Source organism: Rhinoderma darwinii, chromosome 1 (genome assembly GCF_050947455.1).
Source record: "Rhinoderma darwinii isolate aRhiDar2 chromosome 1, aRhiDar2.hap1, whole genome shotgun sequence".
NCBI lineage: Eukaryota > Metazoa > Chordata > Amphibia > Anura > Rhinodermatidae > Rhinoderma > Rhinoderma darwinii.
The window spans coordinates 597923676-597949809 of record NC_134687.1 but is presented as its reverse complement, the minus strand read 5'-3'; positions in this window follow the sequence as shown (position 1 = coordinate 597949809).

Sequence of the window (26134 nt, the reverse complement as noted above, 5' to 3'; positions counted from 1 at the left end):
CTTTTTGATCAAAATGTGCACTAAGAACCTCCCTATTTGTAGGTAGATTTAGCTTTAGTGCATATCTATTTATATTTAGTGGTTTAGGTGGCATTAGTGTTGCAGGGTGCTGTCGCCATTTTTTTATATCTGCTGTATATCTGCAGTCATAGGTGTTCTTGCACCTGCGTATTTTGTATCATTTAGTTGGAATGTGCTGTTCAATTTTTGTTGTGTTTATGGTATCCATATATGTGGGGTTAGTGACTGCCTCCACTTGTTGTTCTTGCACTCCTCCCATTCTGCCCTGGGTGATTTTAATCAGTTCAATGCTGGATCCTACCATCCCCAGGTATATATGTAGGCTTAGTCCCAGTTCTGGGTGTATGTGCAGCGTAGGTTCCCACCTTACAGAGGTCGCCTTGTCGTGGCAGGTGGGCTAACACTTTTTGATCAAAATGTGCACTAAGAACCTCCCTATTTGTAGGTAGATTTAGCTTTAGTGCATATCTATTTATATTTAGTGGTTTAGGTGGCATTAGTGTTGCAGGGTGCTGTCGCCATTTTTTTATATCTGCTGTATATCTGCAGTCATAGGTGTTCTTGCACCTGCGTATTTTGTATCATTTAGTTGGAATGTGCTGTTCAATTTTTGTTGTGTTTATGGTATCCATATATGTGGGGTTAGTGACTGCCTCCACTTGTTGTTCTTGCACTCCTCCCATTCTGCCCTGGGTGATTTTAATCAGTTCAATGCTGGATCCTACCATCCCCAGGTATATATGTAGGCTTAGTCCCAGTTCTGGGTGTATGTGCAGCGTAGGTTCCCACCTTACAGAGGTCGCCTTGTCGTGGCAGGTGGGCTAACACTTTTTGATCAAAATGTGCACTAAGAACCTCCCTATTTGTAGGTAGATTTAGCTTTAGTGCATATCTATTTATATTTAGTGGTTTAGGTGGCATTAGTGTTGCAGGGTGCTGTCGCCATTTTTTTATATCTGCTGTATATCTGCAGTCATAGGTGTTCTTGCACCTGCGTATTTTGTATCATTTAGTTGGAATGTGCTGTTCAATTTTTGTTGTGTTTATGGTATCCATATATGTGGGGTTAGTGACTGCCTCCACTTGTTGTTCTTGCACTCCTCCCATTCTGCCCTGGGTGATTTTAATCAGTTCAATGCTGGATCCTACCATCCCCAGGTATATATGTAGGCTTAGTCCCAGTTCTGGGTGTATGTGCAGCGTAGGTTCCCACCTTACAGAGGTCGCCTTGTCGTGGCAGGTGGGCTAACACTTTTTGATCAAAATGTGCACTAAGAACCTCCCTATTTGTAGGTAGATTTAGCTTTAGTGCATATCTATTTATATTTAGTGGTTTAGGTGGCATTAGTGTTGCAGGGTGCTGTCGCCATTTTTTTATATCTGCTATATATATATATATATATATATATATATATATATATACAGTGAAGGAAATAAGTGTTTGATCCCTTGCTGATTTTGTAAGTTTGCTCACTGTCAAAGACATGAACAGTCTAGAATTTTTAGGCTAGGTTAATTTTACCAGTGAGAGATAGATTATATAAAAAAACAAAAACCTGAAAATCACATTGTCAAAATTATATATATTCATTTGCATTGTGCACAGAGAAATAAGTATTTGATCCCTTTGGCAAACAAGACTTAATACTTGGTGGCAAAACCCTTGTTGGCAAGCACAGCAGTCAGACGTTTTTTGTAGTTGATGATGAGTTTGCACACATGTTAGATGGAATTTTGGCCCACTCCTCTTTGCAGATCATCTGTAAATCATTAATATTTCGAGGCTTTCGCTTGGCAACTCGGATCTTCAGCTCCCTCCATAAGTTTTCGATGGGATTAAGGTCTGGAGACTGGCTAGGCCACTCCATGACCTTAATGTGCTTCTTTTTGAGCCACTCCTTTTGTAGCGCCCATGGCCGCGGGCCGTCGGGTTTACTCACCTCCCGACGCCCGCAGCCATGGATCTGTGAGTGCTGGCCTCCATCTCCCTCCTAGGAGATGCCAGCGCTCACTTCCGCTCCGTCCGGCTGGGTCCCGTAGGGTGCGCGCGCACGCTTGCGCCCGGCCTTAAAGGGCCAGCGCGCGCAATTAGGAAATCGACATCATCTACTGCCACGATTTCCTGGTCTATAAGAAGGCCCCTGGCCTTCTAATCCTTGCCTGAGCGTTGTTAGTCTTTCCCAGTCTGTCTCGCAAATGGTCCCTTAGTGTTTCCCGTTCCAGCTGTTACCCGTACCCTGTTACCGTTCCTGTATTCCGTATTGTTCCGGTGCCTACCCGCGTTCAAGTGTCTTCTGCCACGTCAAGTGCCATCTGCCACGTCAAGTGCCATCTGCTACGTCAAGTGCCATCTGCCACATCAAATGCCATCTGCCACATCAAGTGTCTTCTGCCACGCCAAGTGCCATCTGCCACGTCAAGTGTCATCTGCCACGTCAAGTGTCTACCGCTCATCGGATACTGCCCGCCACGTCTGGCGCCACTTGCCGCACCTGCATCCACCCGTGCTGAAGCCACAGCCACCGCCCGGACTAATTCAGGTACCCAAGCATTACTGTCTGCCATTTTACGTTCGCATAGACAGTGACCTGGTCAGCTGCCTCCCCGCTACGGCGGAGCAGCCTAGTGGGTCCACAAACCCATTGCCCGTGACACCTTTGTTGCCTTGGCTGTATGTTTCGGGACATTGTCGTGCTGGAAGACCCAGCCACGAGCCATTTTTAATGTCCTGGTGGAGGCAAGGAGGTTGTCACTCAGGATTTGACAGTACATGGCTCCATCCATTCTCCCATCGATGCGGTGAAGTAGTCCTGTGCCCTTAGCAGAGAAACACCCCCAAAACATAATGTTTCCACCTCCATGCTTGTCGGGCGTCATCAGCGGTGGAAGTCAGCTGTATGTTACAGCTGACATCCACCTGTAACGGCAGGAACCGGAGCTAGCTCCGATCCCTGCCATTAACCCCTTCGATGCAGCAATCGAACGCGATTGCTGCATCGTAGAGGTTACTAGCAGATCGCCAGCCCTGACAGGCAATCAGGACTGGCGACTGCTGCTATGGCAACAGGAGACACAATGGTCTCCTCCTCTGCCATTATGGAAGCCGATTTAGGCCCTGCCGGGAGGCGAAGCCTAGTCGGCTTGCTGTCAGTGAATGACTGACAGATCTAATACATTGCACTAAGTAGGTAGTGCAATGTATTAGAAAAAAATAAATCTGACAGTTGGACCTTCAAGTCCCCTAGTGGTACTCGAGAAAAAGTGTAAAAAAAGTATAAAAAAGTGTAAAAAAAAGTGTAAAAAAAAGTGCAAAAACTAAAAGTTTGAAAACAATAAAATTTTCAAGTAATAAAATAAAACAAAACACAATCCCCCTTTTACTCTTATCAAGCCCCTTATTATTGAAAAATAACAATAAACCATACATATTTGGTATCGCCGTGACCGTAATGACCAGAGGTATCAAAATATTATATTATTTATTGCACGCGGTGAACAGCGTAAAAAAAAACATGTAAAAAACTATACCAGAGTTTCTGTTTTTGGTCACTTTGCCCTACAAATATTGGACTAAAAAGTGATCAAAAAGTCGCACGTATCCAAAAATGGTACCTATAAAAACTATAGCTCATCCCGCAAAAAACAAGCCCTCATACAGCTCCGCCGACAAAAAAATTTAAAAGTTATGGTTCTCACAACTTGGTGACAGAAAAAATACATTATTTTTACAAAAGTAATTTTATTGTGCAAAAAGTTGTAAAACATAAAAAAGTTCTATAAATTAGGTATCGCCGGAATCGTACTGACCCACAGAATAAAGTTAACATGTAATTGATAACGCATGGTGAACGCTGTATAAAAAAACCCTAAAAAAGCTGTGCCAGAATTGCGTTTTTTTGTTTACCTGACATCCCAAAACATAGGATAAAAGGTGATCAAAAAGTTGCATGTACCCCAAAATGGTACCAATAATAACTACAGCTCGTCCCACAACAAACCAGCCCTCATACCACTACGCCTATGAAAAATAAAATTAGTCAAGGCTCCAATAAGTCAGGAAATAAAAAAATATGCAGTTGTGCAGGTCCGAGGGGAACATTTCTTCTGTTTCAAGAGGCGATTTATCAAGGACCTAAAATTAGGGAACCAGGAAGGGGAGAGCCCAAACATATCTGCTGGAAGCGACGATGCCCGTATTATACCAGGACAACACCTTCCCAGCAAAATTCCCCAAACTGCAAAGTGTGGACCAAAAGGGGCATAAGAAAGGACGCCATATATCAGTGCGACACCGGCCTGTGCAGAAAGGATTGCTTCACAGCGTAACACACATCTATGGATTATTTTATTATTTTTTTACCCCATTATTTTACCACCTGACTATGCCCCTTATATACTCCGCCCGGCTTACATGTACCCCCAAATTATAAATGAAAACACCAGCAATACTCAAACAAATCTACTACCAAGCAAAATCCGCTCTCCAAAAGCTAAATGGTGCTCCCTCCGCTCTGAACCCTACAGCGTGCCCAAACAGCCGTTTCCTTCCACATATATGGCATTGTCATACCCGGGAGAACCCTTTTAACTATTTTTGGGGTGTGTGTCTCCAGCGTCATAAGCTGGGCATGACATATTTGCCACTGAATGGCATATCTAGGGAAAAATATAAATTTTTAATTTGCACTATCCGCAGTGCAATCATTTATGGAAAAGACCTGTGGGGTGAAAATGCTCACTACACCCCTTAATAAATGCCTTGAGGGGTGCAGTTTCCATAATGGGGTCACTTCTCAGGGGTTTCTTTTTATTATTTCACATCTGAGCCTCTGCAGTTGTGAAGCAATACTTTGTAAATCGCCAAATTTGGCCTCAATTTGACATGGTACGCTTTCACTCCTGAGCCTGGTCGAATGTCCAGGCAAAAGATTAGTGCCCCATGTAGGGTGTTTCTAAAACCAGGAAACACTGCATAATAATTAGAGAGCTGTCTTGTTATGGTGGCACAAGCTGGGCACCACATAATGGCATATCTATGGAAAAAAATCCCATTTTCACTCTGCAACATCGAGTGCACACTAATTTCTACAAAACACCTGCAGGGTTAAAATGCTCACTACACCCCTAGGTAAATGCATTGAGGGGTGTAATTTCCAAAATTGGGTCACTTCTTGGGGGTTTCCACTGTTTTGGGCCCACAGGCACCAAGAAACCAATCCAGCAACATCTGCACTCCAAATGGCGTTCCTTCCCTTCTGAGCCCTGCCGTTTGCCCAAACAGCAGTTTATGACCATATATGGGGTATTGCCGTACTCGGGAGAAATAGATTTACAAATGTTGGGTTCTTTTTTTCCTTTATTTGTTGAGAAAATGAAAAAAATTGCGCTAAAGCTACGTCTTATTGAAGAAAAAGGATTGTTTTTATTTTCACTGCCCAATTCTAATAAATTCTATGAAGTATCTGTGCTGTCAAAATGCTCACTACACCCCTAGATGAATTCCTCAAGAGGTGTAGTTTCCTAAATGGAGTCACTTTTTGGGCGTTTTCATTGTTTTGTCCCCTCAGGGGCTTTGCAAATGTGACCTGGCCTCCGCAAACCATTCCTGCTAAATGTGATCTCCAAAAGCCAAATAGTGCTCTTTCCCTTCTAAGCCCCGCCGTGTGTTCAAACATCCGTTTAGAACCACATGTTGGGTATTGTTTTACTCGGGAGAAATTGCTTTACAAATTTTGTGGTGCTTTTTCTCCTTCAGTGCTTGTGGAAATTAGAAAAAAATTAGCTAAACCTACATTTTCTTTGAAAAAATGTAGATTTTTATTTTCAGGGCCTACTTCCAATAATTTCTGCAAAAAAACTGTGGGGTCAAATCGCTCACTATACCCCTAGATAATTTCCTCAATGGGTGTAGTCTCCAAAATGGGGTCACTTGTGGGGGGGTTATCCACTGTTTTATCCCCTCAGGGGCTTTTTAAATGTGACATGGCCTCTGCAAACCATTCCTGCTAAATGTGAACTCCAAAAGCCAAATTGCACTCCATCCCTTCTAAGCCCTGCTGTGTGTCCAAACATCCGTTTATTACCACATGTGGGGTATTGTTTTACTCGGGAGAAATTGCTTTACAAATTTTACGGTGCTTTTTCTCCTTCAGTCCTTGTGGAAATGAGAAAAACTTAGCTAAACCTACATTTTCTTTGAAAAAATTTAGATTGTCATTTTCAGGGCCTACTTCCAATAATTTATGCAAAAAAACTGTGGGGTCAAAACGCTCACTATACCCCTAGATAATTTCCTCAATGGGTGTATTTTCCAAAATGGGGTCACTTGTGGGGGGTTTCCACTGTTTTGTCCCCTCAGGGGCTTTGTAATTGTGACATGGCCTCCGCAAACCATTCCTGCTAAATTTGAGCTCCAAAAGCCAAATAGCGCTCTTTCCCTTCTAAGCCCTGCCGTGTGTCCAAACAGCCGTTTATTACCACATGTGGGGTATTGTTTTACTCGAGAGAAATTGCTTTACAAATTTTGCGGCACTTTTTCTTCTTTAGTCCTTTTCTTTGAAAAAATTTAGATTTTAATTTTCACGGCCTACTTCCAATAATTTCTGTAAAAAACCTGTGCGGTCAAATTGCTCACTATACACCTAGATAATTTCCTTGAGGTGTGTAGTTTCCCAGATGGGGTCACTTTTGGGGGATTTTCACTGTTTTGGCACCGCAAGAGCCCTTCAACCCTGACATGGTGCCTAAAATATATTCTAACAAAAATAAGGCCCCAAAATCCTCTAGGTGCTCCTTTGATTCTGAGGCCGGAGCGTCAGTCCAGTAGCATGCTACGGCCACATGTGGGATATTTCCTAAAAGTGCAGAAACTGGGCAACAAATATTGAGTTGTATTTTTCTAGTAAAACCTTCTGTGTTATAAAAAAAATTGTATTAAAAATTTATTTTTGCAAAAAAATATGAAATTTGTAAATTTCACCTCTATTTTGCTTTCATTCCTGTGAAATGTGTAAAGGGTTAAGACATTTTCTAAATGCTGTTTTGAATATTTTGAGGGGTGAAGTTTTTAAAATGGGGTGACTTTTTGGGGGTTTCTAATATATAAGGCCCTCAAAGCCACTGCACAACTGAACTGGCCCCTGTAAAAATAGCCTTTTGAAATTTTCTTGAAAATGTGAGAAATTGCTTCTAAAGTTCTAAGCCTTGTGATGTCATAGAAAAATAAAAGGATGTTCAAAAAACAATGCCAATCTAAAGTAGACATATGGGGGATGTTAATTAGCAACAAATTTGTGTGGTATAACTGCCTGTCTTACAAGCAGATACATTTAAATTGAGAAAAAAGCAAATTTTTGCAATTTTTCGCTAAATTTTGGTGTTTTTCACAATTAAATACTGAACATATCGAGCAAATTTTGCCAGTAACTTAAAGTGCAATGTGTCACGAGAAAATAATCGCTTGGATAGTTGAAAGCATTCCGACGTTATTACCACATAAAGTGAAACATGTCAGATTTGAAAAATTAGGCTCTGTCAGGAAGGTCAAAAGTGGCTAAAGAGGGAAGGGGTTAATGAAGTATATTTGTTTTGCGGTTTGTTACATATATATATTCCCTATATGAAGGGATTTATATTGTGGGAGTAGAGACAGTCGTTTCAACATATCATGTTATTGTTAGGGATCTGCCAGGTACTTCATCTAGCTATACTCCTGGGATTAATCAATCCACACCTGAGGCCAGACCTGTTCGACTGACACCATCTCCCACCAACCAGGGTGGCAGGCTCAGGAGTGGGAGAGCCTATCGCGGCCTGGTCTCTCGGAGTTAGCTCCGCCCCCTGCCCTTTATTACCTGCCCTGTGCTCTCCCTCAGTGCTTGTAATTCTTTTGGATTCCTGGCCCCACTGCTGCTTGCTCCAGCCTGCTTCTGCCGTGCTTCTGCCTTGCTGCAGTTCTGCTTGACCTGCTTTGCTTGCCCTGGCTTGCTTCTGTCTCCGTGCCCGCTCGGGTGTACTCCTTCGTCCTGGTCCTGACTGTTCGTTCGCCGCCCCGTTTCCTCGTGGCGTTCCGTGGCTACTGCCTCTTCCCTTGCGTGTTCCCTGTTTGTCTTCCTGTGCACTTAGCCAGCGTAGGGACCGCCGCCCAGTTGTACCTCGTCGCCTAGGGCGGGTCGTTGCAAGTAGGCAGGGACAGGGCGGTGGGTAGATTAGGGCTCACTTTCCCTTCACCTCCTTCCTGCCATTACATAATTACAAGCCCTTACCTAGTCTACCATTTCTCCTACGCTGACGCTATCATGGACCCCCTTGAGACCCTGACCCAGCAGATGCAGGGCCTCTCCCTACAGGTCCAGGCCCTGGCCCAAAGGGTCAATCAGGGTGACGCTGCTTTAGTAGTACCCCTCACCTCACCTCTAGAACCCGACCTCAAGTTACCTGACCGGTTTTCAGGGGACCGTAAGACGTTTCTCTCCTTCCGGGAGAGTTGCAGACTGTATTTCCGCCTAAAGCCCCACTCCTCAGGTTCCGAGAACCAGCGGGTGGGTATCATCATATCCCGACTCCAGGAAGGGCCCCAAGAGTGGGCCTTCTCCTTGGCTCCTGACGACCCTGAACTTTCCTCTGTTGATCGTTTTTTCTCTGCCCTCGGACTCATTTACGACGAGACTGACAGGACTGCTTTAGCCGAGAGTCAGCTGGTGACCTTACGTCAGGGTAGGAGACCGGTTGAGGAATACTGTTCTGATTTTAGGAAGTGGTGCGTAGCTTCTCAGTGGAACGATCCGGCCCTAAGGTGCCAGTTTAGGTTAGGATTATCTGACGCCCTGAAGGATCTGCTGGTTAGCTACCCCTCGCCTGACTCCCTTGACCAGGTTATGGCCCAAGCAGTACGACTTGACCGACGTCTCAGGGAACGTCAGCTAGAACGCTTCAGTGTGCTCCCCTCTGACTTTTCTGCGATTCCCCCCGAGGTCCCGTCTCCTCGCCCCTCCACGGAGGACTCGGAGGTACCTATGCAACTCGGGGCCTCCATGTCCCCTCGACAACGTAGGGAGTTTCGCAGAATGAATGGTCTCTGCTTCTACTGTGGGGACGACAAGCATCTACTGAACACCTGTCCCAGGCGCAAGAATAAGAAGCCGGAAAACTTCCGCGCCTAAGTGATCATCGGGGAGGTCACTTGGGCGCACAGGTATTTCCCGTTAATGTGAAACGCAATAAAATTTTGCTTCCCTTTCAGGTCTCGTTTGCTGGCCGGTCTGCCACGGGCAGTGCTTTCGTGGATTCTGGCTCATCTGCTAATATCATGTCTGTGGAATTTGCTATGTCTCTAAAGATGCCTTGTATTGATTTACCTTATCCTATCCCTGTAGTAGGAATCGACTCAACCCCCCTTGCTAATGGTTATTTTACTCAGCATACTCCTGTTTTTGAACTCCTGGTTGGCTCCATGCATTTGGAGCAGTGCTCTGTACTGGTGATGCAGGGATTATCGTCTGATCTGGTTTTAGGCCTTCCCTGGTTGCAGTTGCATAATCCCACATTTGATTGGAATACTGGGGATCTCACCAAATGGGGTAATGAATGTCTTATGTCATGTCTTTCTGTTAACTCTATTTCTCCCCGGGAGGAGGTAAACACGCTTCCTGAGTTTGTTCAGGACTTCGCCGATGTGTTTTCCAAGGAGGCCTCCGAGGTGTTGCCCCCCCATAGAGATTACGATTGCGCTATCGATTTGGTGCCTGGTGCCAAGCTTCCTAAGGGTAGGATATTTAATCTTTCATGTCCTGAACGTGAAGCTATGAGGGTGTATATCCAAGAATGCCTGGCCAAGGGTTTCATTCGCCCTTCGACTTCTCCTGTAGGTGCTGGCTTCTTCTTCGTGGGGAAGAAGGATGGTGGTCTTAGACCGTGCATTGATTATCGTAACCTGAATAAGGTCACCGTAAGGAACCAGTACCCACTTCCTTTGATTCCGGATCTTTTTAATCAGGTTCAGGGAGCCCAATGGTTTTCTAAGTTCGATCTACGGGGGGCATATAACCTTATCCGCATCAAAGAGGGGGATGAGTGGAAAACTGCGTTCAACACACCCGAGGGTCATTTCGAATACCTGGTCATGCCCTTTGGGTTGTGTAATGCCCCTGCTGTCTTCCAGAATTTTATTAATGAAATCCTGAGAGAGTACCTGGGTAATTTTCTTGTTGTGTACCTTGATGACATACTGGTGTTTTCCAAGGACTGGTCCTCCCACGTGGAGCATGTCAGGAAGGTGCTCCAGGTCCTTCGGGAGAATAATCTGTTTGCTAAGACTGAAAAATGTGTCTTTGGGGTACAGGAGATACCATTTTTAGGGCAAATCCTCACTCCTCATGAATTCCGCATGGACCCTGCCAAGGTTCAAGCTGTGGCGGAATGGGTCCAACCTGCCTCCCTTAAGGCGTTACAGTGTTTTTTAGGGTTCGCCAACTATTACAGGAGATTTATTGCCAACTTCTCGGTCGTCGCTAAGCCTCTTACGGACCTTACCCGCAAGGGTGCCGATGTCCTCCATTGGCCCCCTGAGGCCGTCCAGGCCTTTGAGACTCTCAAGAAGTGCTTTATCTCGGCCCCCGTGCTGATTCAGCCCAACCAAGAGGAGCCATTTATTGTGGAGGTTGACGCTTCCGAGGTGGGAGTGGGGGCCGTCTTGTCCCAGGGTACCAGCTCCCTCACCCATCTCCGCCCCTGTGCTTACTTCTCTAGGAAGTTTTCGCCCACGGAGAGTAACTATGATATTGGCAACCGCGAACTTCTAGCCATTAAATGGGCTTTTGAGGAGTGGCGGCACTTCCTGGAGGGGGCCAGACACCAGGTAACGGTCCTTACGGATCACAAGAATCTGGTTTTCCTAGAATCGGCCCGGAGGCTTAATCCTAGACAAGCTCGGTGGGCACTATTCTTTACCAGATTTAATTTCTTGGTTACCTATAGGGCTGGGTCCAAGAATATTAAGGCTGACGCTCTGTCACGTAGTTTCATGGCCAATCCTCCTTCCGAGAAGGATCCCGCTTGTATTTTACCCCCTGGTATAATCGTCTCTGCCACGGATTCTGATTTAGCTTCTGATATCGCGGCTGATCAGGGTGCAGCTCCCGGGAACGTCCCTGGGGACAAACTGTTTGTTCCCCTGCAATACCGGCTGAGGGTACTCAGGGAAAACCATGACTCCGCTCTATCTGGTCATCCTGGCATCTTGGGCACCAAACACCTCATTACCAGAAACTATTGGTGGCCTGGGTTGCCTAAAGATGTTAGGGCTTACGTCGCCGCTTGTGAGGTTTGCGCTAGGTCCAAAACCCCTAGGTCCCGACCTGCGGGCCTACTACGTTCCTTGCCCATTCCCCAGAGACCTTGGACCCATATCTCCATGGATTTTATCACCGATTTGCCTCCATCTCAGGGCAAGTCGGTGGTGTGGGTGGTAGTCGACCGCTTCAGCAAGATGTGCCACTTTCTGCCCCTTAAGAAGCTACCTAACGCCAAGACGTTAGCTTCTTTGTTTGTGAAACACATCCTGCGTCTCCATGGGGCCCCAGTCAATATCGTTTCTGACAGAGGGGTACAATTTGTTTCCTTATTTTGGAGAGCTTTTTGTAAAAAGTTGGAGATTGATCTGTCCTTCTCCTCCGCCTTCCATCCCGAAACTAATGGCCAAACGGAAAGGACCAACCAATCCCTGGAACAATATTTAAGGTGTTTCATCTCTGACTGTCAATTCGATTGGGTCTCATTCCTTCCCCTTGCTGAATTTTCCCTGAATAACCGGGTCAGTAACTCGTCAGGGGTCTCCCCGTTTTTCTGTAATTTCGGGTTTAACCCAAGGTTCTCCTCCGTCTCCCCTGGTTGTTCCAATAATCCTGAGGTAGAGGAGGTTCATCGGGAACTGTTCACTGTCTGGGCCCAGGTTCAGAAGAACCTAGAGGCGTCCCAGAGCGCACAAAAGATTCAGGCGGATAGTAGACGTTCTGCTAACCCCCGGTTTGTCGTCGGGGATTTGGTCTGGTTGTCGTCCAGGAACTTGCGCCTTAAGGTCCCGTCCAGGAAGTTTGCTCCCCGATTTATTGGACCTTATAAGATCATTGAAGTCCTCAACCCTGTATCCTTCCGTCTGGAGCTCCCCCCATCCTTTCGCATACATGACGTCTTCCATGCCTCCCTCCTTAAACGCTGCTCCCCGTCCTGGTCCCCCTCGAGGATACCTCCTGTTCCCGTTCTCACCCCTGAGGGGGTGGAATTCGAGGTGGCCAAGATTATGGACAGTAGGATGGTCCAGGGCTCCCTCCAGTACCTGGTCCATTGGAGAGGATACGGGCCGGAGGAGAGGACTTGGGTACCTGCCCGTGATGTTCACGCTGGGGTATTGATCAGGAGGTTCCACCTCCTCTTCCCCACTAAACCGGGTCCCCTTAGTAAGGGTCCGGTGGCCCCTCATAAAAGGGGGAGTACTGTTAGGGATCTGCCAGGTACTTCATCTAGCTATACTCCTGGGATTAATCAATCCACACCTGAGGCCAGACCTGTTCGACTGACACCATCTCCCACCAACCAGGGTGGCAGGCTCAGGAGTGGGAGAGCCTATCGCGGCCTGGTCTCTCGGAGTTAGCTCCGCCCCCTGCCCTTTATTACCTGCCCTGTGCTCTCCCTCAGTGCTTGTAATTCTTTTGGATTCCTGGCCCCACTGCTGCTTGCTCCAGCCTGCTTCTGCCGTGCTTCTGCCTTGCTGCAGTTCTGCTTGACCTGCTTTGCTTGCCCTGGCTTGCTTCTGTCTCCGTGCCCGCTCGGGTGTACTCCTTCGTCCTGGTCCTGACTGTTCGTTCGCCGCCCCGTTTCCTCGTGGCGTTCCGTGGCTACTGCCCCTTCCCTTGCGTGTTCCCTGTTTGTCTTCCTGTGCACTTAGCCAGCGTAGGGACCGCCGCCCAGTTGTACCTCGTCGCCTAGGGCGGGTCGTTGCAAGTAGGCAGGGACAGGGCGGTGGGTAGATTAGGGCTCACTTTCCCTTCACCTCCTTCCTGCCATTACAGTTATATATATATATATATATATACATATATATATATATATAAAATTAGAAAAAATATATATGTGAACTAATCATTTTGTGCCTTTTCAATTGACGTGCTTGAAATAAACCATAATTTAATGGAAATAAGTATATTTTCTTATATAAAATGCCCCAAAATAATGCATCTAGTGATGAACTTTTTTAAGCTATGCCCATTTTTGCCTTTATAAACAATAGTGTGGGAAGTAGACACTAGTAATCCGGAGTGGTTGCCTGTTCTCAGGTTTAACCATTCTCCTCACTTAGCCATCTTACGGGTTTTTCTATTTAAAGCCCTTTTCTTTCTTTTTATATATATATATATATATATATATATATATATATATATATATATATATATATATATAAATCTTTTGAGATATATGTTGTTCTTGAACAGATTTATTCTTTTGCATTTAACATGTCGGCGTTTGTGTTGTCATGACATTTATTGTCCCATATATATATATAAAACATTTTCAGCCATCATTTATGTTGTTCACGCATGCTCAGATATTAAATTCCTTCTGCGCATGCGCGATATATCATGGCTGTAACGTCTATGGCCACGGCCCGTCGTTCGGTCGTTAACCTCGACGGTCGTGGTCATGGACAGCTTACCTCCCTGCAGCGTCCCCCCCCAGTCAGGCACCGTCACTCACTTCCGGATTCTGAGTGTCTCCGGCGAGCGCGCGCGCCCGCACGGCCTTAAAGGGCCAGTGCGCGCGTTTTTGCAGTAAATCTGCAATCTGGCCCAGGATGCCCTGGGCTATAAAAAGGGCTCTGCCCTCTTGCCCTTTGCCAGAGCGTTGTTAGTTTTCCATTATTCGTCTTGCTTATGGTCCCCCAGTGTCTTCCAGCCTCCTAGTGTACCTTGCTCCTGTATCCCGTATCCTGTATCCTGTTTCCGTGCTACCTAGTGCTATTGCCGTGCTGTGCTACTTGCCGTGCTGTGCTACAGCCTACGCTGACCTGCTACGCCTCACCGGACGCCTTCCCGCCGCCTGGTCCTGGACGTGCCCGCCTCGCCACTGCCTACGATTGCCTCAGGTACTCTCGCTGAACTATCGAACTGTGTACTTACCGGTTTGGCGAGCTGCCATCCCGCTACGCGGTACGGCACAGTGGGTTCACACCTCGCACCGTGACAATGGCTTTCCCTGCGTTCCAGTAAATCTTGCCCATGTGCATTGGGGTTTACAGGGCGCCGGTGTTTGCTCCATGCACATCGATATGGCATTTCTATTAATTTCCTTCATTAAGTTTATTTAAATATATGATTTGCCTCTGCCCTCCCCCCTTCATTATGAGTGATTGATATAACTAAATATAATAGTAGGCTTGAGAAAGGCTCCAGAGGAAGGAGCTGAAACGTTGCTTATGGGACATTAAAAGTACCCTCTTTTTTCACCTTTACAAACGGAGTGCTGCCTATTTTTGTTCTATAAATATAATAGTAGTTTTTTAGTTTATATTGCATATTTTTTTCATATTATTGGGAGATATTGTGTTTAAATACACTAATCATGTAACACTGTTGTATTTGGATTCACTTTTTACATATGTATGCTCTTTTATATGTTTATTATTATGTATTATGAATTTATCGTATTACATACTGAATACTTTATGTACTTCCTATATGTATATATATATATATATATATATATATACATATACACTTTGCACTATGCACTTTTGATTAGCTTGAGAAAGGTTGCTCATTCTGTTCACTCTGTGGTGAATAAACCAACATCTCTCCATCATTGAAGTACCTGGTGCAGCTACTGGACAGTGCAGAAACTGTCAGGTTTTAAGCAACCAGGGAACATGTACAGCAGAGAGAGAGAGTTTTCTCTGCTGTTGCTTGGGTGTAAAGCCCGGAATAGGGCCTGGTTTGCTCGAGTGAGAAGGGCGGGCTTCCACTCCATACAGACAGTCCGTGTCTTGGGCTGTCTAATGAGCCTAGGTAGGCTTCACCTGAGGTGGCTCTTTAATTGAGGTGTGTGCTATTCACACAGGGCTCTCAGTCTGGGGAAGACAGGCATGCTAGCCTGTGAGAGTCACCAACGTGTAAGGTAAAGCTGCCTATGTTGTGAGGTGCTGGGCACAAGGCTCAGTGTCTCATAGTGAAGGGACACTGAATGTTTTAGTTAGAGGCTGGACGGCCTAGGCACTGGCGTAGCTATAGGGGTCGCAGCGGTCGCAATTGCGACCGGGCCCCGAAGCCAGGGGGGCCCACGGCCCCCCGCACTACATCAATAAAAAGTTACTATAGTAACTCGGGCCGCGGGCCCCTGTTACTATAGTAACATACTTTACTTACCTTCCTGGTTCCGGATCGCAGCGGAGGTCCTGACGTCAAGCGCTGTGCGCAGCGCATGACGTCACAGCGCTATGCCGCCGCGCACAGCATCGAGACTACAGAACTCCCGCCGCGGCCGAAGAGGAAGGTAAGGTTAGCCCTGACTGGCGGGGTCAGACTCCCGGGACCCGCCAATCAGCTGTTTTGAAGGGGCCGCAGCACTCGTACGAGAGCTGCTCCCCTTCATTCCTGTCACTTCATTCCGGTCACACTGTGAATCCGTGTCGGCGATTCACAGTGTGCGCAAGTAGTGAAATGAAGGGGAAGCAGCTCTCGTACGAGTGCTGCGGCCCCTTCAAAACAGCTGATTTGCGGGTCCCGGGCGACACATCAGCTATTGATGGCCTATCCTGTGGATAGGCCATCAATGTTTAGGGACTGCACAACCCCTAAGCCTACGATGTATCAGGCTTAGGGGGCCCATGAGGCAGGATCACAGATTGTGTGATCCTGTCTGCTGGGCCCTGTATCTAAGCCAATCACATGGTAGGCTTAGATACATGGCCCATGTGTGAGCCTGTCTGATGGGCCCTGTATATAAGCCAATCACATGGTAGGTTTAGATACAGGACCCCAGCACACAGTAATCTTATACTGTATAAGATTACTGTCTGCTGGACCCTGTATCTAAGCCTACCTTGTGGTAGGCTTAGATACAGGGTCCCACAGACAGTATCACACATAGGCCCTGTATCTAAGCCTTAGGGTATGTGCACACACACTAATTACGTCCGTAATTGACGGACGTATTTCGGCCGCAAGTACCGGACCGAACACAGGGCAGGGAGCCGGGCTCCTAGCATTATAGTTATGTACGATGCTAGGAGTCCCTGGCTCGCTGCAGGACAACTGTCCCATACTGTAAACATCTTTTCAGTACGGGACAGTTGTCCGGCAGCGAGGCAGGGACTCCTAGCGTCGTACATAAGTACGACGCTAGGAGCCCGGCTCCCTGCACTGTGTTCGGTCCGGTACTTGCGGCCAAAATACGTCCGTCAATTACGGACGTAATTAGTGTGTGTGCACATACCCTAACACATGTGTTACTAATCATTTTTTGTGTGTTTTCTTACAGGTTCGGTCGTTGGACTACGTCGGATTCCAGGACTACTTCGATGACAGCTTTTTTTTTTATTAATAAAATGGTTAATGAGGGCTGTGTTGTTTTTTTTTTTATTTCAATAAAATATTTTTTCTATGTCTTTGTGTTTTTTTTTTAAACTATATTACTACCGCCTTAGTAATGGCCGCCGGCTGATTGACAGCATCCATTGCTAAGGCGGGGCTTAGTGTTAGCGGATGCAGAGGCTAACACTAACCCCCTTTATTACCCCGGTACCCACCGCCACCAGGGGTGCTGGGAAGAGCCGGGTACGATCCAGTACCTGACCATCTGTAGTGATGGTCGGCCACTGGGGTGGCCGCAGGCTGGTATTATCAGGAGGGGAAAGGCCAAAAACAGTGGCCCTTCCCATCCTGGTAATGCTGCCTTCTGCTGCTTTATTGTATCTGGCTGGTTATGAAAATGGGGGGGACCCCACGTCATTTAAAAAAATAAAAAATAATTGGAAAGAACGATGTCGGGTCCCCCCCAATTTTCATAACCAGCCAGATACAACACAGCAGCAGCAGGCAGCATTACAAGGGTGGGAAGGGCCACTGTTTTTGGCCTTCCCCAGCCTAATACTACCAGCCTGCGGCCACCCCGGTGCCTGCCCGTCACTACAGATGGTCGTGTACTGGTTTGTACCCGGCTCTTCCCAGTACCCCTGGTGGCGGTGGGTACCGGGGTAATAATGGGGGTTAGTGTAGCCTCTGCACCGGCTAACATTAAGCCTCGCCTTAGTAATGGAGGTTGTCAATCAGCCAGCGGCCATTACTAAGGCGGTGATAATAAAGTTTAAAAAGATACAAGCACATAGAAAAAATATTTTATTGAAATAAAAAAACAACCCTCATTAACCATTTTATTGAGAATAAAAAAAACGCCGTCATTGAAGTCCTCGAATCCGAAGTCCAACAACCGAACCTGTAAAAAAAACACGAACACAAAAATAATCAGTAACACATAAAGAAGCAAAATTATTATTCTTACCTATCCTGGGTCCAGCGCTGGAGCCGCAATGTCAGCGAGCTGGGCCCTGTATCTAATCCTATCATGTGTGATACAGTCTGCTGAGCTGTGTATCTAATCCAATCATGTATGATACTGTCTGCTGGGCCCTATATCTAATCCGATCATGTGTGATACTGTCTGCTGAGCCACTGTATCTAATCCTATCATGTGTGATACTGTCTGCTGAGCCACTGTATCTAATCCTATCATGTGTGGTACTGTCTGCTGAGCCACTGTATCTAATCCTATCATGTGTGATACTGTCTGCTGAGCCACTGTATCTAATCCTATCATGTGTGGTACTGTCTGCTGAGCCACTGTATCTAATCCTATCATGTGTGGTACTGTCTGCTGAGCCACTGTATCTAATCCTATCATGTGTGATACTGTCTGCTGGGCCACTGTATCTAATCCTATCATGTGTGATACTGTCTGCTGAGCTGTGTATCTAATCCTATCATGTGTGATACTGTCTGCTCAGCCACTGTATCTAATCCTATCCATAGTTTATAGGGTCGTAGTGCTATAGATATGCTATGCTGTCTCATATACACACTTTTTTTTGGGGCGGACACATATGTATTGGGGCTATTTCCCGGACATTTTAAGCCCTGAGGGTACGTTCACACGGCAGCGTCCGTTACGGCTGAAATTACTGTGCTGTTTTCAGGAGAAAACAGCACCGTAATTTCAGCCGTAATGGCATGTGCAGGCGTCTTTTGCTGCGTCCATTATGGAAGTAACTGAAGCTGGTTTTCCATGGAGTCCATGGAAAACGGCTCCATTTACGTCTGAAGAAGTGACAGGCACTTTTTTACACGCCGCCTTTTGACAGCGACGCGTAAAAAAAAATGACCGTCGGCACAGAACATCGTAAGACCCATTCAAATGAATGGGCAGATGTTTGCCGACGCTTTTGAGCCGCATTTTCGGACGTAATTCAATGCTAAAACGCCCGAATTACGTCCGTAAATAGTGTGTGTGAACCCAGCCTTAGTGACGCCCCCGGCTGCTAGTGCTGCATTGTTGGGTCACTTAGGAGACCCAGCGATGCAGCTGAAAGCGGACCGTCGGCCATGAGAAGTTTGCGGGGGGGGGGGGGGGCCAGTAAGAATTTTTGCATCGGGGCCCATGAGCCTCTAGCTACGCCCCTGGGCCTAGGGTTTATTTTGTATGTTTTTGTTGCAACACTGCTTGCTGTGGTGAAGACAATAAAGCTAGCTGCAGCTGGTATAAACTTTTATTCCATGAGTTGGAGTGAACTTTATAAGTGTGCCAACCATCTCACTCATGGAGATGGCGATCCTGTGAGCTAAGTGGTCCCCAAGATGTCACAATATATATATATATATATATATATATATACACACACACATACAAATAGGTAAAAATATATACATACAGACACGCACGAGCGCATGCACACATATATACATGCACAGAGACGCATATACAAACACAGACCCATATATAATAGATAGTAGATAGGACTGCATATAACATCTACTACATTTTTTATGTAACACCACAGATAACTCTCTGAGTACAGATAATGTAGTAGATGTTACCTGCATTCCTATGGAACACCACAGATAACACAGTGAAAATTCTCTGAGTACAGATCATGTAGTAGATGTTACCTGCAGTTCTATGTAACACTACAGATAACACACTCTTATAACTATACCCACACAGGCAGGGGCGCACACACACACACGCGCACACACACACACACACACACACACACACGTATACAAATAGTTACTTACCATCTCTCCTTGCTCACAGGTTTCTTGCAGGATGGGCTGTGGGCGGAGCTTCCTCCTCTGTTCTTGCTGTCTCTGCTTCCTCCTTAACGAGGAGCAGAGAACAGAGCTCAAACGACATGCACAGTGGCTCCCCCTACATGTTCGGAGGCTGCAGCACCCTGTGCACTCGCGCAGATCGCACACATCCCTAAGGCCGGCCCTGCAGGTGGATGGCAGACAGTGGAAGACAGGCAGGTAGCTGGCAGCTGGTCACAGGCAGGTAGCAGGTAACTGGACACAGCCAAGTAGTGGATTACTGGATGCAGGCTGGTAGCGGATCACTGGTTGCAGGCTGATAGCAGATCACTGAATGCAGGCTGGTAGCGGATTACTGGACAGAGGCTGGTAGCGGATTACAGGATACAGACTGGTAGCGGATTACCGGACACAGGCTGGTAGAGGATCACAGGATACAGGCTCGTAGCAGATGACAGGATACAGGCTAGTAATGGATTACCGGACACAGGCTGGTAGCGGATAGCAATAACAGACAGGATATAGGCTTGTAACAGACAACTGGATACAGGCTAATTACTAGTAGCAATAGCAGACAGGATCAGGTGCATACAGGAATCTTTGCAGCATAACTCTGGGTTGTTCCAAAATTGCTCAGGCACCTGGGCGATGGTGAAGGTGTCTTAAATAATCCTGGGGAGCCGCAGGGATGATAGCATGATATTTGAATTTTGTGTGCACTGGCCCTTTAAGAGACATCAGGGAACGTGCGCACTAGGGTCACAGTGGCCGCAGGCAGTAGATGGCAGAAGACGCCAGCGGCCTCGTGGGAGGGGAAGCCGCCAAGGAAGGTACAGGACCTGGCAGCGGGGACTACTGGCAGGAGCAGGATCTGCTGCAGGCATTATAATATCCCCCCCATGACACCCCCTCTTTTTGGGTCCTGAACCAGAATGGAACTTCTTGAGGAGAACTGGGGCATTGATGTTCTGAGAAGGCTCCCAAGATATCTCCTCAAGACCAAATCCCTTCCAATCTACTAGATAAAATGTCTACTTCCCAATTCTTTTATAGTCAAGAATGTCCTTAATTTCAAATTCAGATCCAGTATCAACAGGAGCAGGAACATATGTGACAGATGACGTTCTAGAACACTTGTTCAGTACGACGGGTTTGAGTAGGGATACATGAAAACCTGGAATTAGTACATTCTATAGTACAGACCTTCATTGCCGCGGCCTGATTAGGCAGCCTTGGGGGATGAGCTTCCTTCCAGGTCAGGTTGCACTCCTTGAGACAGAGATCGTGATGTCACTGCCTGTTTACTGTAGCATCCATGGCCGTGGGCCATCGGGTTCACTCACCTCCCGACGCCCGCAGCCATGGATCCGTGAGCGCTGGTCCCCGTCTCCCTCCTAGGAGACGCCAGCGTTCACTTCCGCTCCGTTCGGCTGTGTCCCGTAGGGTGCGCGCGCACGCTCGCGCCCGGCCTTAAAGGGCCAGCGCGCGCAAATAGGAATTCGTCATCATCATCAACTGCCACGATTTCCTGGTCTATAAGAAGTCCCCTGCCTGAGCGTTGTTGGTTTTCCCAGTCTGTCTTGCAAATGGTCCCTTAGTGTTTCCCGTTCGTGTTGTTACCCGTGCCTTGTTCCCCGTTCCTGTTTCCCGTGCTGTGCCTTAGTATCAAGTCCTGCCACGTCCTGTGTCATCTGCCACGTCCAGAGGAATCTGCCACGTCCTGTGTCATCTGCCACGTCCGGAAGAATCCGCCACGTCCTGTGTCATCTGCCACGTCCGGAGGAATCCGCTACGTCCTGTGTCATCTGCCACGTCCAGAGGAATCCGCCACGTCTGGCGCAACTTGCGGCTCCTGTGTCATCCGCCACGTTTGGCGCTGTCTGCTGCAACCATCTCCATCTGTGCCAGAGCAGCGGCCACCGTCCGGACTATCCAGGTACCCTTGTGTGGGACATTGTATCTGTAAAGGATCTGCCAGGCACAACTTGAGGTGGGGTTCAAGAGGTGAGGTGAGGGGCACTAACATGGTAGCGTCAGGCTGGTTGACCCTCTGAGCCAGGGCCTGGACCTGTAGGGAGAGACCCTGCATTTTCTGGGCCAGGGTCTCAAGGGGGTCCATAGTAGTGTCAAGGTGCAGGGTAGACTAGGTATACGGGCTTGTGATTATGTAATGACGGGGGTAGGGAAACGGACAAGTGAGTCCTAATCTACCCGCCACTCTGTCCCTGCCTACTTGCAACGACCCGCCCTAGGCGACGGGGGTACAACTGGGCGGCGGTCCCTACGCTCAGTAAGTGCACGAGACAAACAGACAAGGGAACACAAAGCAAAGGGAATGGGGCAGTTGCCCACGGCAACACCGTGACAACAAGAGTGATGAACGAGCCGAGTCAAAACAGGAGTGCACGAGGTACCAAACGCAGAGCAGCAGAGTAGTCAGAAAGCCAGGGTCAGTATGGAGCAGGATCAAATAGATGGGCCAGGAAACCACACGTGTGGGCCAGGAAACCACACGAGAACAATCACAAGCAAAGGAGGAACAGGAAAGGCAGGTATAAATAGACAGAGGGCGGGAGCTAGATCCATCTGGCCAGGCTGCGATAGGCTCTCCCACTCCTAAGCCTGCCATCCTGAGTGGTGGAAGATGGAGTCAGTCTCAGAGACATAGACTCAGGTGCAGACTGATTACCTATGGGAGTATCCACAGAAGTTGTGCCTGGCAGATCCTTTACAGTATCTCTGGGGTTTCCTGTGGTTTGGCCAGCTGCCTCCCCGCTACGGCGGTACGGCCTAGTGGGTCCACTAACCCGCTTCGTGACAGTACGCTCAGGCCATGGACCCCGCTGGTCAACCTGAGACTTTGACGACACAAGCCATGCTGGCCGAGATGGAGGATCTCCAGTCACGACAAGACCAGCTCCTCCTGTCGGTGAACGCCATAGCCCATCGGTTGCTCGCTTCAACCACAGTCGTCTCCGCACCCGTTGCTGCGGTTCCTCCTGCTACACTTCCTGTCTGTACCGGTACCAACCCCCTGTGTTTCTTGCCGCTACCTACACGCTATGACGGAGATCCGAGGTCCTGCAGGGGATTTTGGAATCAGTCCCTGATCCATTTCAGACTACATGCCGGGTCCTTCTGTTTGGATGACGTCAGGATCGCCTTCATCATCTCTCTCCTTACTGGCAAAGCTCTGGCATGGGCTAATCCTCTGTGGGAACATCAGGGACCAGAGACCCGTGACTTGCAGTGCTTCCTACAGACCTTCCGCTCGATCTTTGAGGAACCTGGGAGAGTTTCTTCGGCTGCTGCATCCTTAATAACCCTACACCAGGGAGACCTCTCCGTGGGCGAGTATGCCATCCAGTTCCGTATCCTGGCTGCTGAATTGACCAGGAATAACGAGGCTTTGGTGGCTACATTCTGGCAGGGGCTGTCTTCAGGAATCAAGGACAAGCTGGCTGCTTGCGATCTGTCATCTACCCTGGACGATCTTATCTTACTCGCCTCCCGGGTTGACATGAGGATCCGGGAACGTTCCCAAGAGGTTCTCCGGGAGAGAGAACTTCCTAGGCTGGATTCTGCTGTCCTGCAATCCCCCTCAGTCGTCCCACCAGAGGATCCGATGCAGGGTAATTAAGTCAAATTGTCTACCCAGGAGAGACAACACAGACACACTTCTGGACTTTGTTTGTATTGCGGCTGTGGAGGCCATATTGTGCGTCTGTGTCCCCAGAGGCCGGAGAGACCCCATTGCCTAGGATTGGTTGGAGAGACAACCCTAGGTGGAACGGAATCTAACAGAGCATTCGGTTCCAAATTGACTATTCCTGTGACCCTGGCATCCGGCGAGAGGACGCATCAAGTTTCTGCCTATCTTGACTGTGGCTCTGCTGCTAACTTCATCCAGAAAGAGCTAGTGGATCATCTTCAGTTGCCCACAGTTCCCCTAGAGACGTCTTTGGTTGTTGCCTCTGTTAATGGACTGCCTCTGCCGGATCCCATCATTTCTAAAACCAAGCCGTTGAAGCTCCAGGTTGGAGTCCTGCATTCTGAATTTATTTCCTTCCTTGTTTTGCCCAAGGCCATCAATCCTGTTCTGCTGGGCCTGCCTTGGCTTCGACTACATGCCCCAGTCCTGGACTGGAATTCTGGAGAGGTTCTCCAATGGGGATCCAAGTGCCATGGTCATTGTCTGTTGCAGATCCATCCTGTCAAGCCTCTTCTGCCTTAGTCGTTGGCGGGACTGCCTCCCCATTTTGCTCAGTATGCAGATGTTTTCAGCAAAAGGGAGGCTGAGACGCTGCCTCCACATTGGACCTATGACTGCCCCATTGAACTGGTTCCTAATGCCTCTCTCCCCCGTGGACGGGTATATCCTCTCTCCTTGCCTGAGTCTCTATCCATGTCGGCCTTTATCAAGGAGAATCTGGAGAGGGGTTTTATACGAAAGTCTTCCTCCCCGGCCGGGGCTGGATTCTTCTTCGTTAAAAAGAAGGATGGATCCCTTCGTCCCTGCATTGACTACCGGGGCCTCAACCTGATCACAGTCAAGAACAAATACCCGTTGCCACTCATTTCTGAGCTGTTTGATCGCATACGAGGGGCCAAAAAATTTTCTAAGCTAGACCTGCGGGGGGCTTACAATCTAATCCGGATTCGCCGGGGTGATGAATGGAAGACGGCATTTAACACCCGGGACGGGCACTATGAATACCTAGTGATGCCCTTCGGACTGTGTAACGCTCCCGCAGTGTTTCAGGAGTTCGTTAACGATATCTTCCGAGATCTACTCTATGTCTGTGTTGTTGTTTATCTCGATGATATTTTGATTTTTTCCCCAGATCCGACGACTCATCGGAGGCATGTCCGTCAGGTTCTACTATGATTGAGGGAGAATCATTTATATGCCAAGTTGGAGAAGTGCGTCTTTGAGAAGAGTTCTCTGCCCTTCCTGGGCTACATCATCTCGGATCAAGGCCTCAAGATGGATCCTGAGAAAGTGAAGGCTGTTCTGGAGTGGCCACGCCCTCAAGGCTTAAGGGCCATACAGCGGTTCCTGGGATTCGCCAATTTCTACCCGCAGTTTATTCCTAACTTCTCTTCTCTGATGGCTCCCATCTCGACCCTTACCAAGAAGGGTGTGAACGCCAAAGTGTGGACTCCAGAGGCAGAGTCCACATTTATTCACCTCAAGAGAGCCTTCACTTCAGCCTCGATCCTCCATCACCTCATGTATCACGGTGGAGTCCCTTCAGACCATCATAGACCCGTCCTGCATTGCCACTGCTAATCCTCTGCAGGTTAGAGACATCCCTCCTGGGAGGACTTTTGTTCGGTTGGCAGACAGGAGAAGAATTCTCCACTGGGGACATAGTTCTAAACTTGCTGGGCACACTGGTGTCCGTAAAACCCGAGACCTGATTGCTCGTCACTTATGGTGGCCCACGCTACCTAAAGATGTTCTGGACTTTGTCTCTTCTTGCACGGTGTGTGCCTCTAACAAAGTGACTCACTCCAAGCCTGCCGGCCTGCTTCAACCTCTGCCTGTACTCAATGCCTCCTGGCAGCACATTGCGATGGACTTCTTCACAGACCTTCCCCTCTCAGCAGGATGTAACACTGTCTGGGTGGTGGTGGACCGGTTCTCTAAGATGGCTCATTTTATCCCGCTGACCGGTCTACCTTCTGCTCCCCGACTGGCGAGTCTCTTCATTCAGCACATCTTTCGCATGCATGACTTGCCTCTACACATCGTGTCAGATCGGGGTGTTCAGTTTACCTCTAATTTCGCGAGAGCCCTCTGTAAACTCCTGGATGTGAGTTTGGACTTTTCCTCAGCCTATCACCCCCAGTCCAATGGGCAAGTTGAGAGTATCTACCAGATCATGGAAAATTATCTCCGCCACTTCATCTCTTCACAGCACGATAACTGAGTACAGCTTCTTCCATGGGCCGAGTTTTCATACAACAACCACACAAGTGAGTCCACCACTTCCACTCCGTTTCACATCGTGTACAGTCAACATCCCAGAGTCCCTCTTCCTGTGTCGACTTCATCTCAGGTACCCGCTGCTGACTCTGCATATGGGGACTTCCTGCAAATCTGGCAACAGACCCGGTCCTCTATTTTCCTGGCGGTAGATCACATGAAGCGAAAGGCAGATACTAGGAGAAGAGAGCCGCCTCAGTATCTTCCGGGGACTAAAGTCTGGCTGTCCTCTCGGAACATTCGCTTGAGGGTGCCTTCATACAAGTTTGCTCCCAGGTTCCTTGGTCCTTTCGAGATCCTGCAACAAATCAACCCTGTCTCCTATAAGCTGCGGCTGCCTCCTACCCTCAGAATCCCTAACTCCTTCCATGTGTCCCTCCTGAAACCAGTGGTCCTGAACCGCTACAGCAAGACTTCTAGTTCCACAGTTGCCCCCAGCGATCCTTCTGATGTATTTGAGGTAAAAGAGATCCTGGACTGCAAAAGGGTAGGAGGAAGGACTTTCTATTTGGTGGACTGGAGAGGGTTTGGTCCTGAGGAGAGCTCCTGGGAGCCAGAGGAGAACCTCAGCGCTCCTGCTCTTATTAAAAAATTCCTCTCTCGCTCTGGCCCCAAGAAGAGGGGGCGTAAGAGGGGGGATACTGTAGCGTCCATGGCCACGGGCCGTCTGGTTCACTCACCTCCCGACGCCCGCAGCCATGGATCCGTGAGCGCTGGTCCCCGTCTCCCTCCTAGGAGACTCCAGCGCTCACTTCCGCTCCGTTCGGCTTTG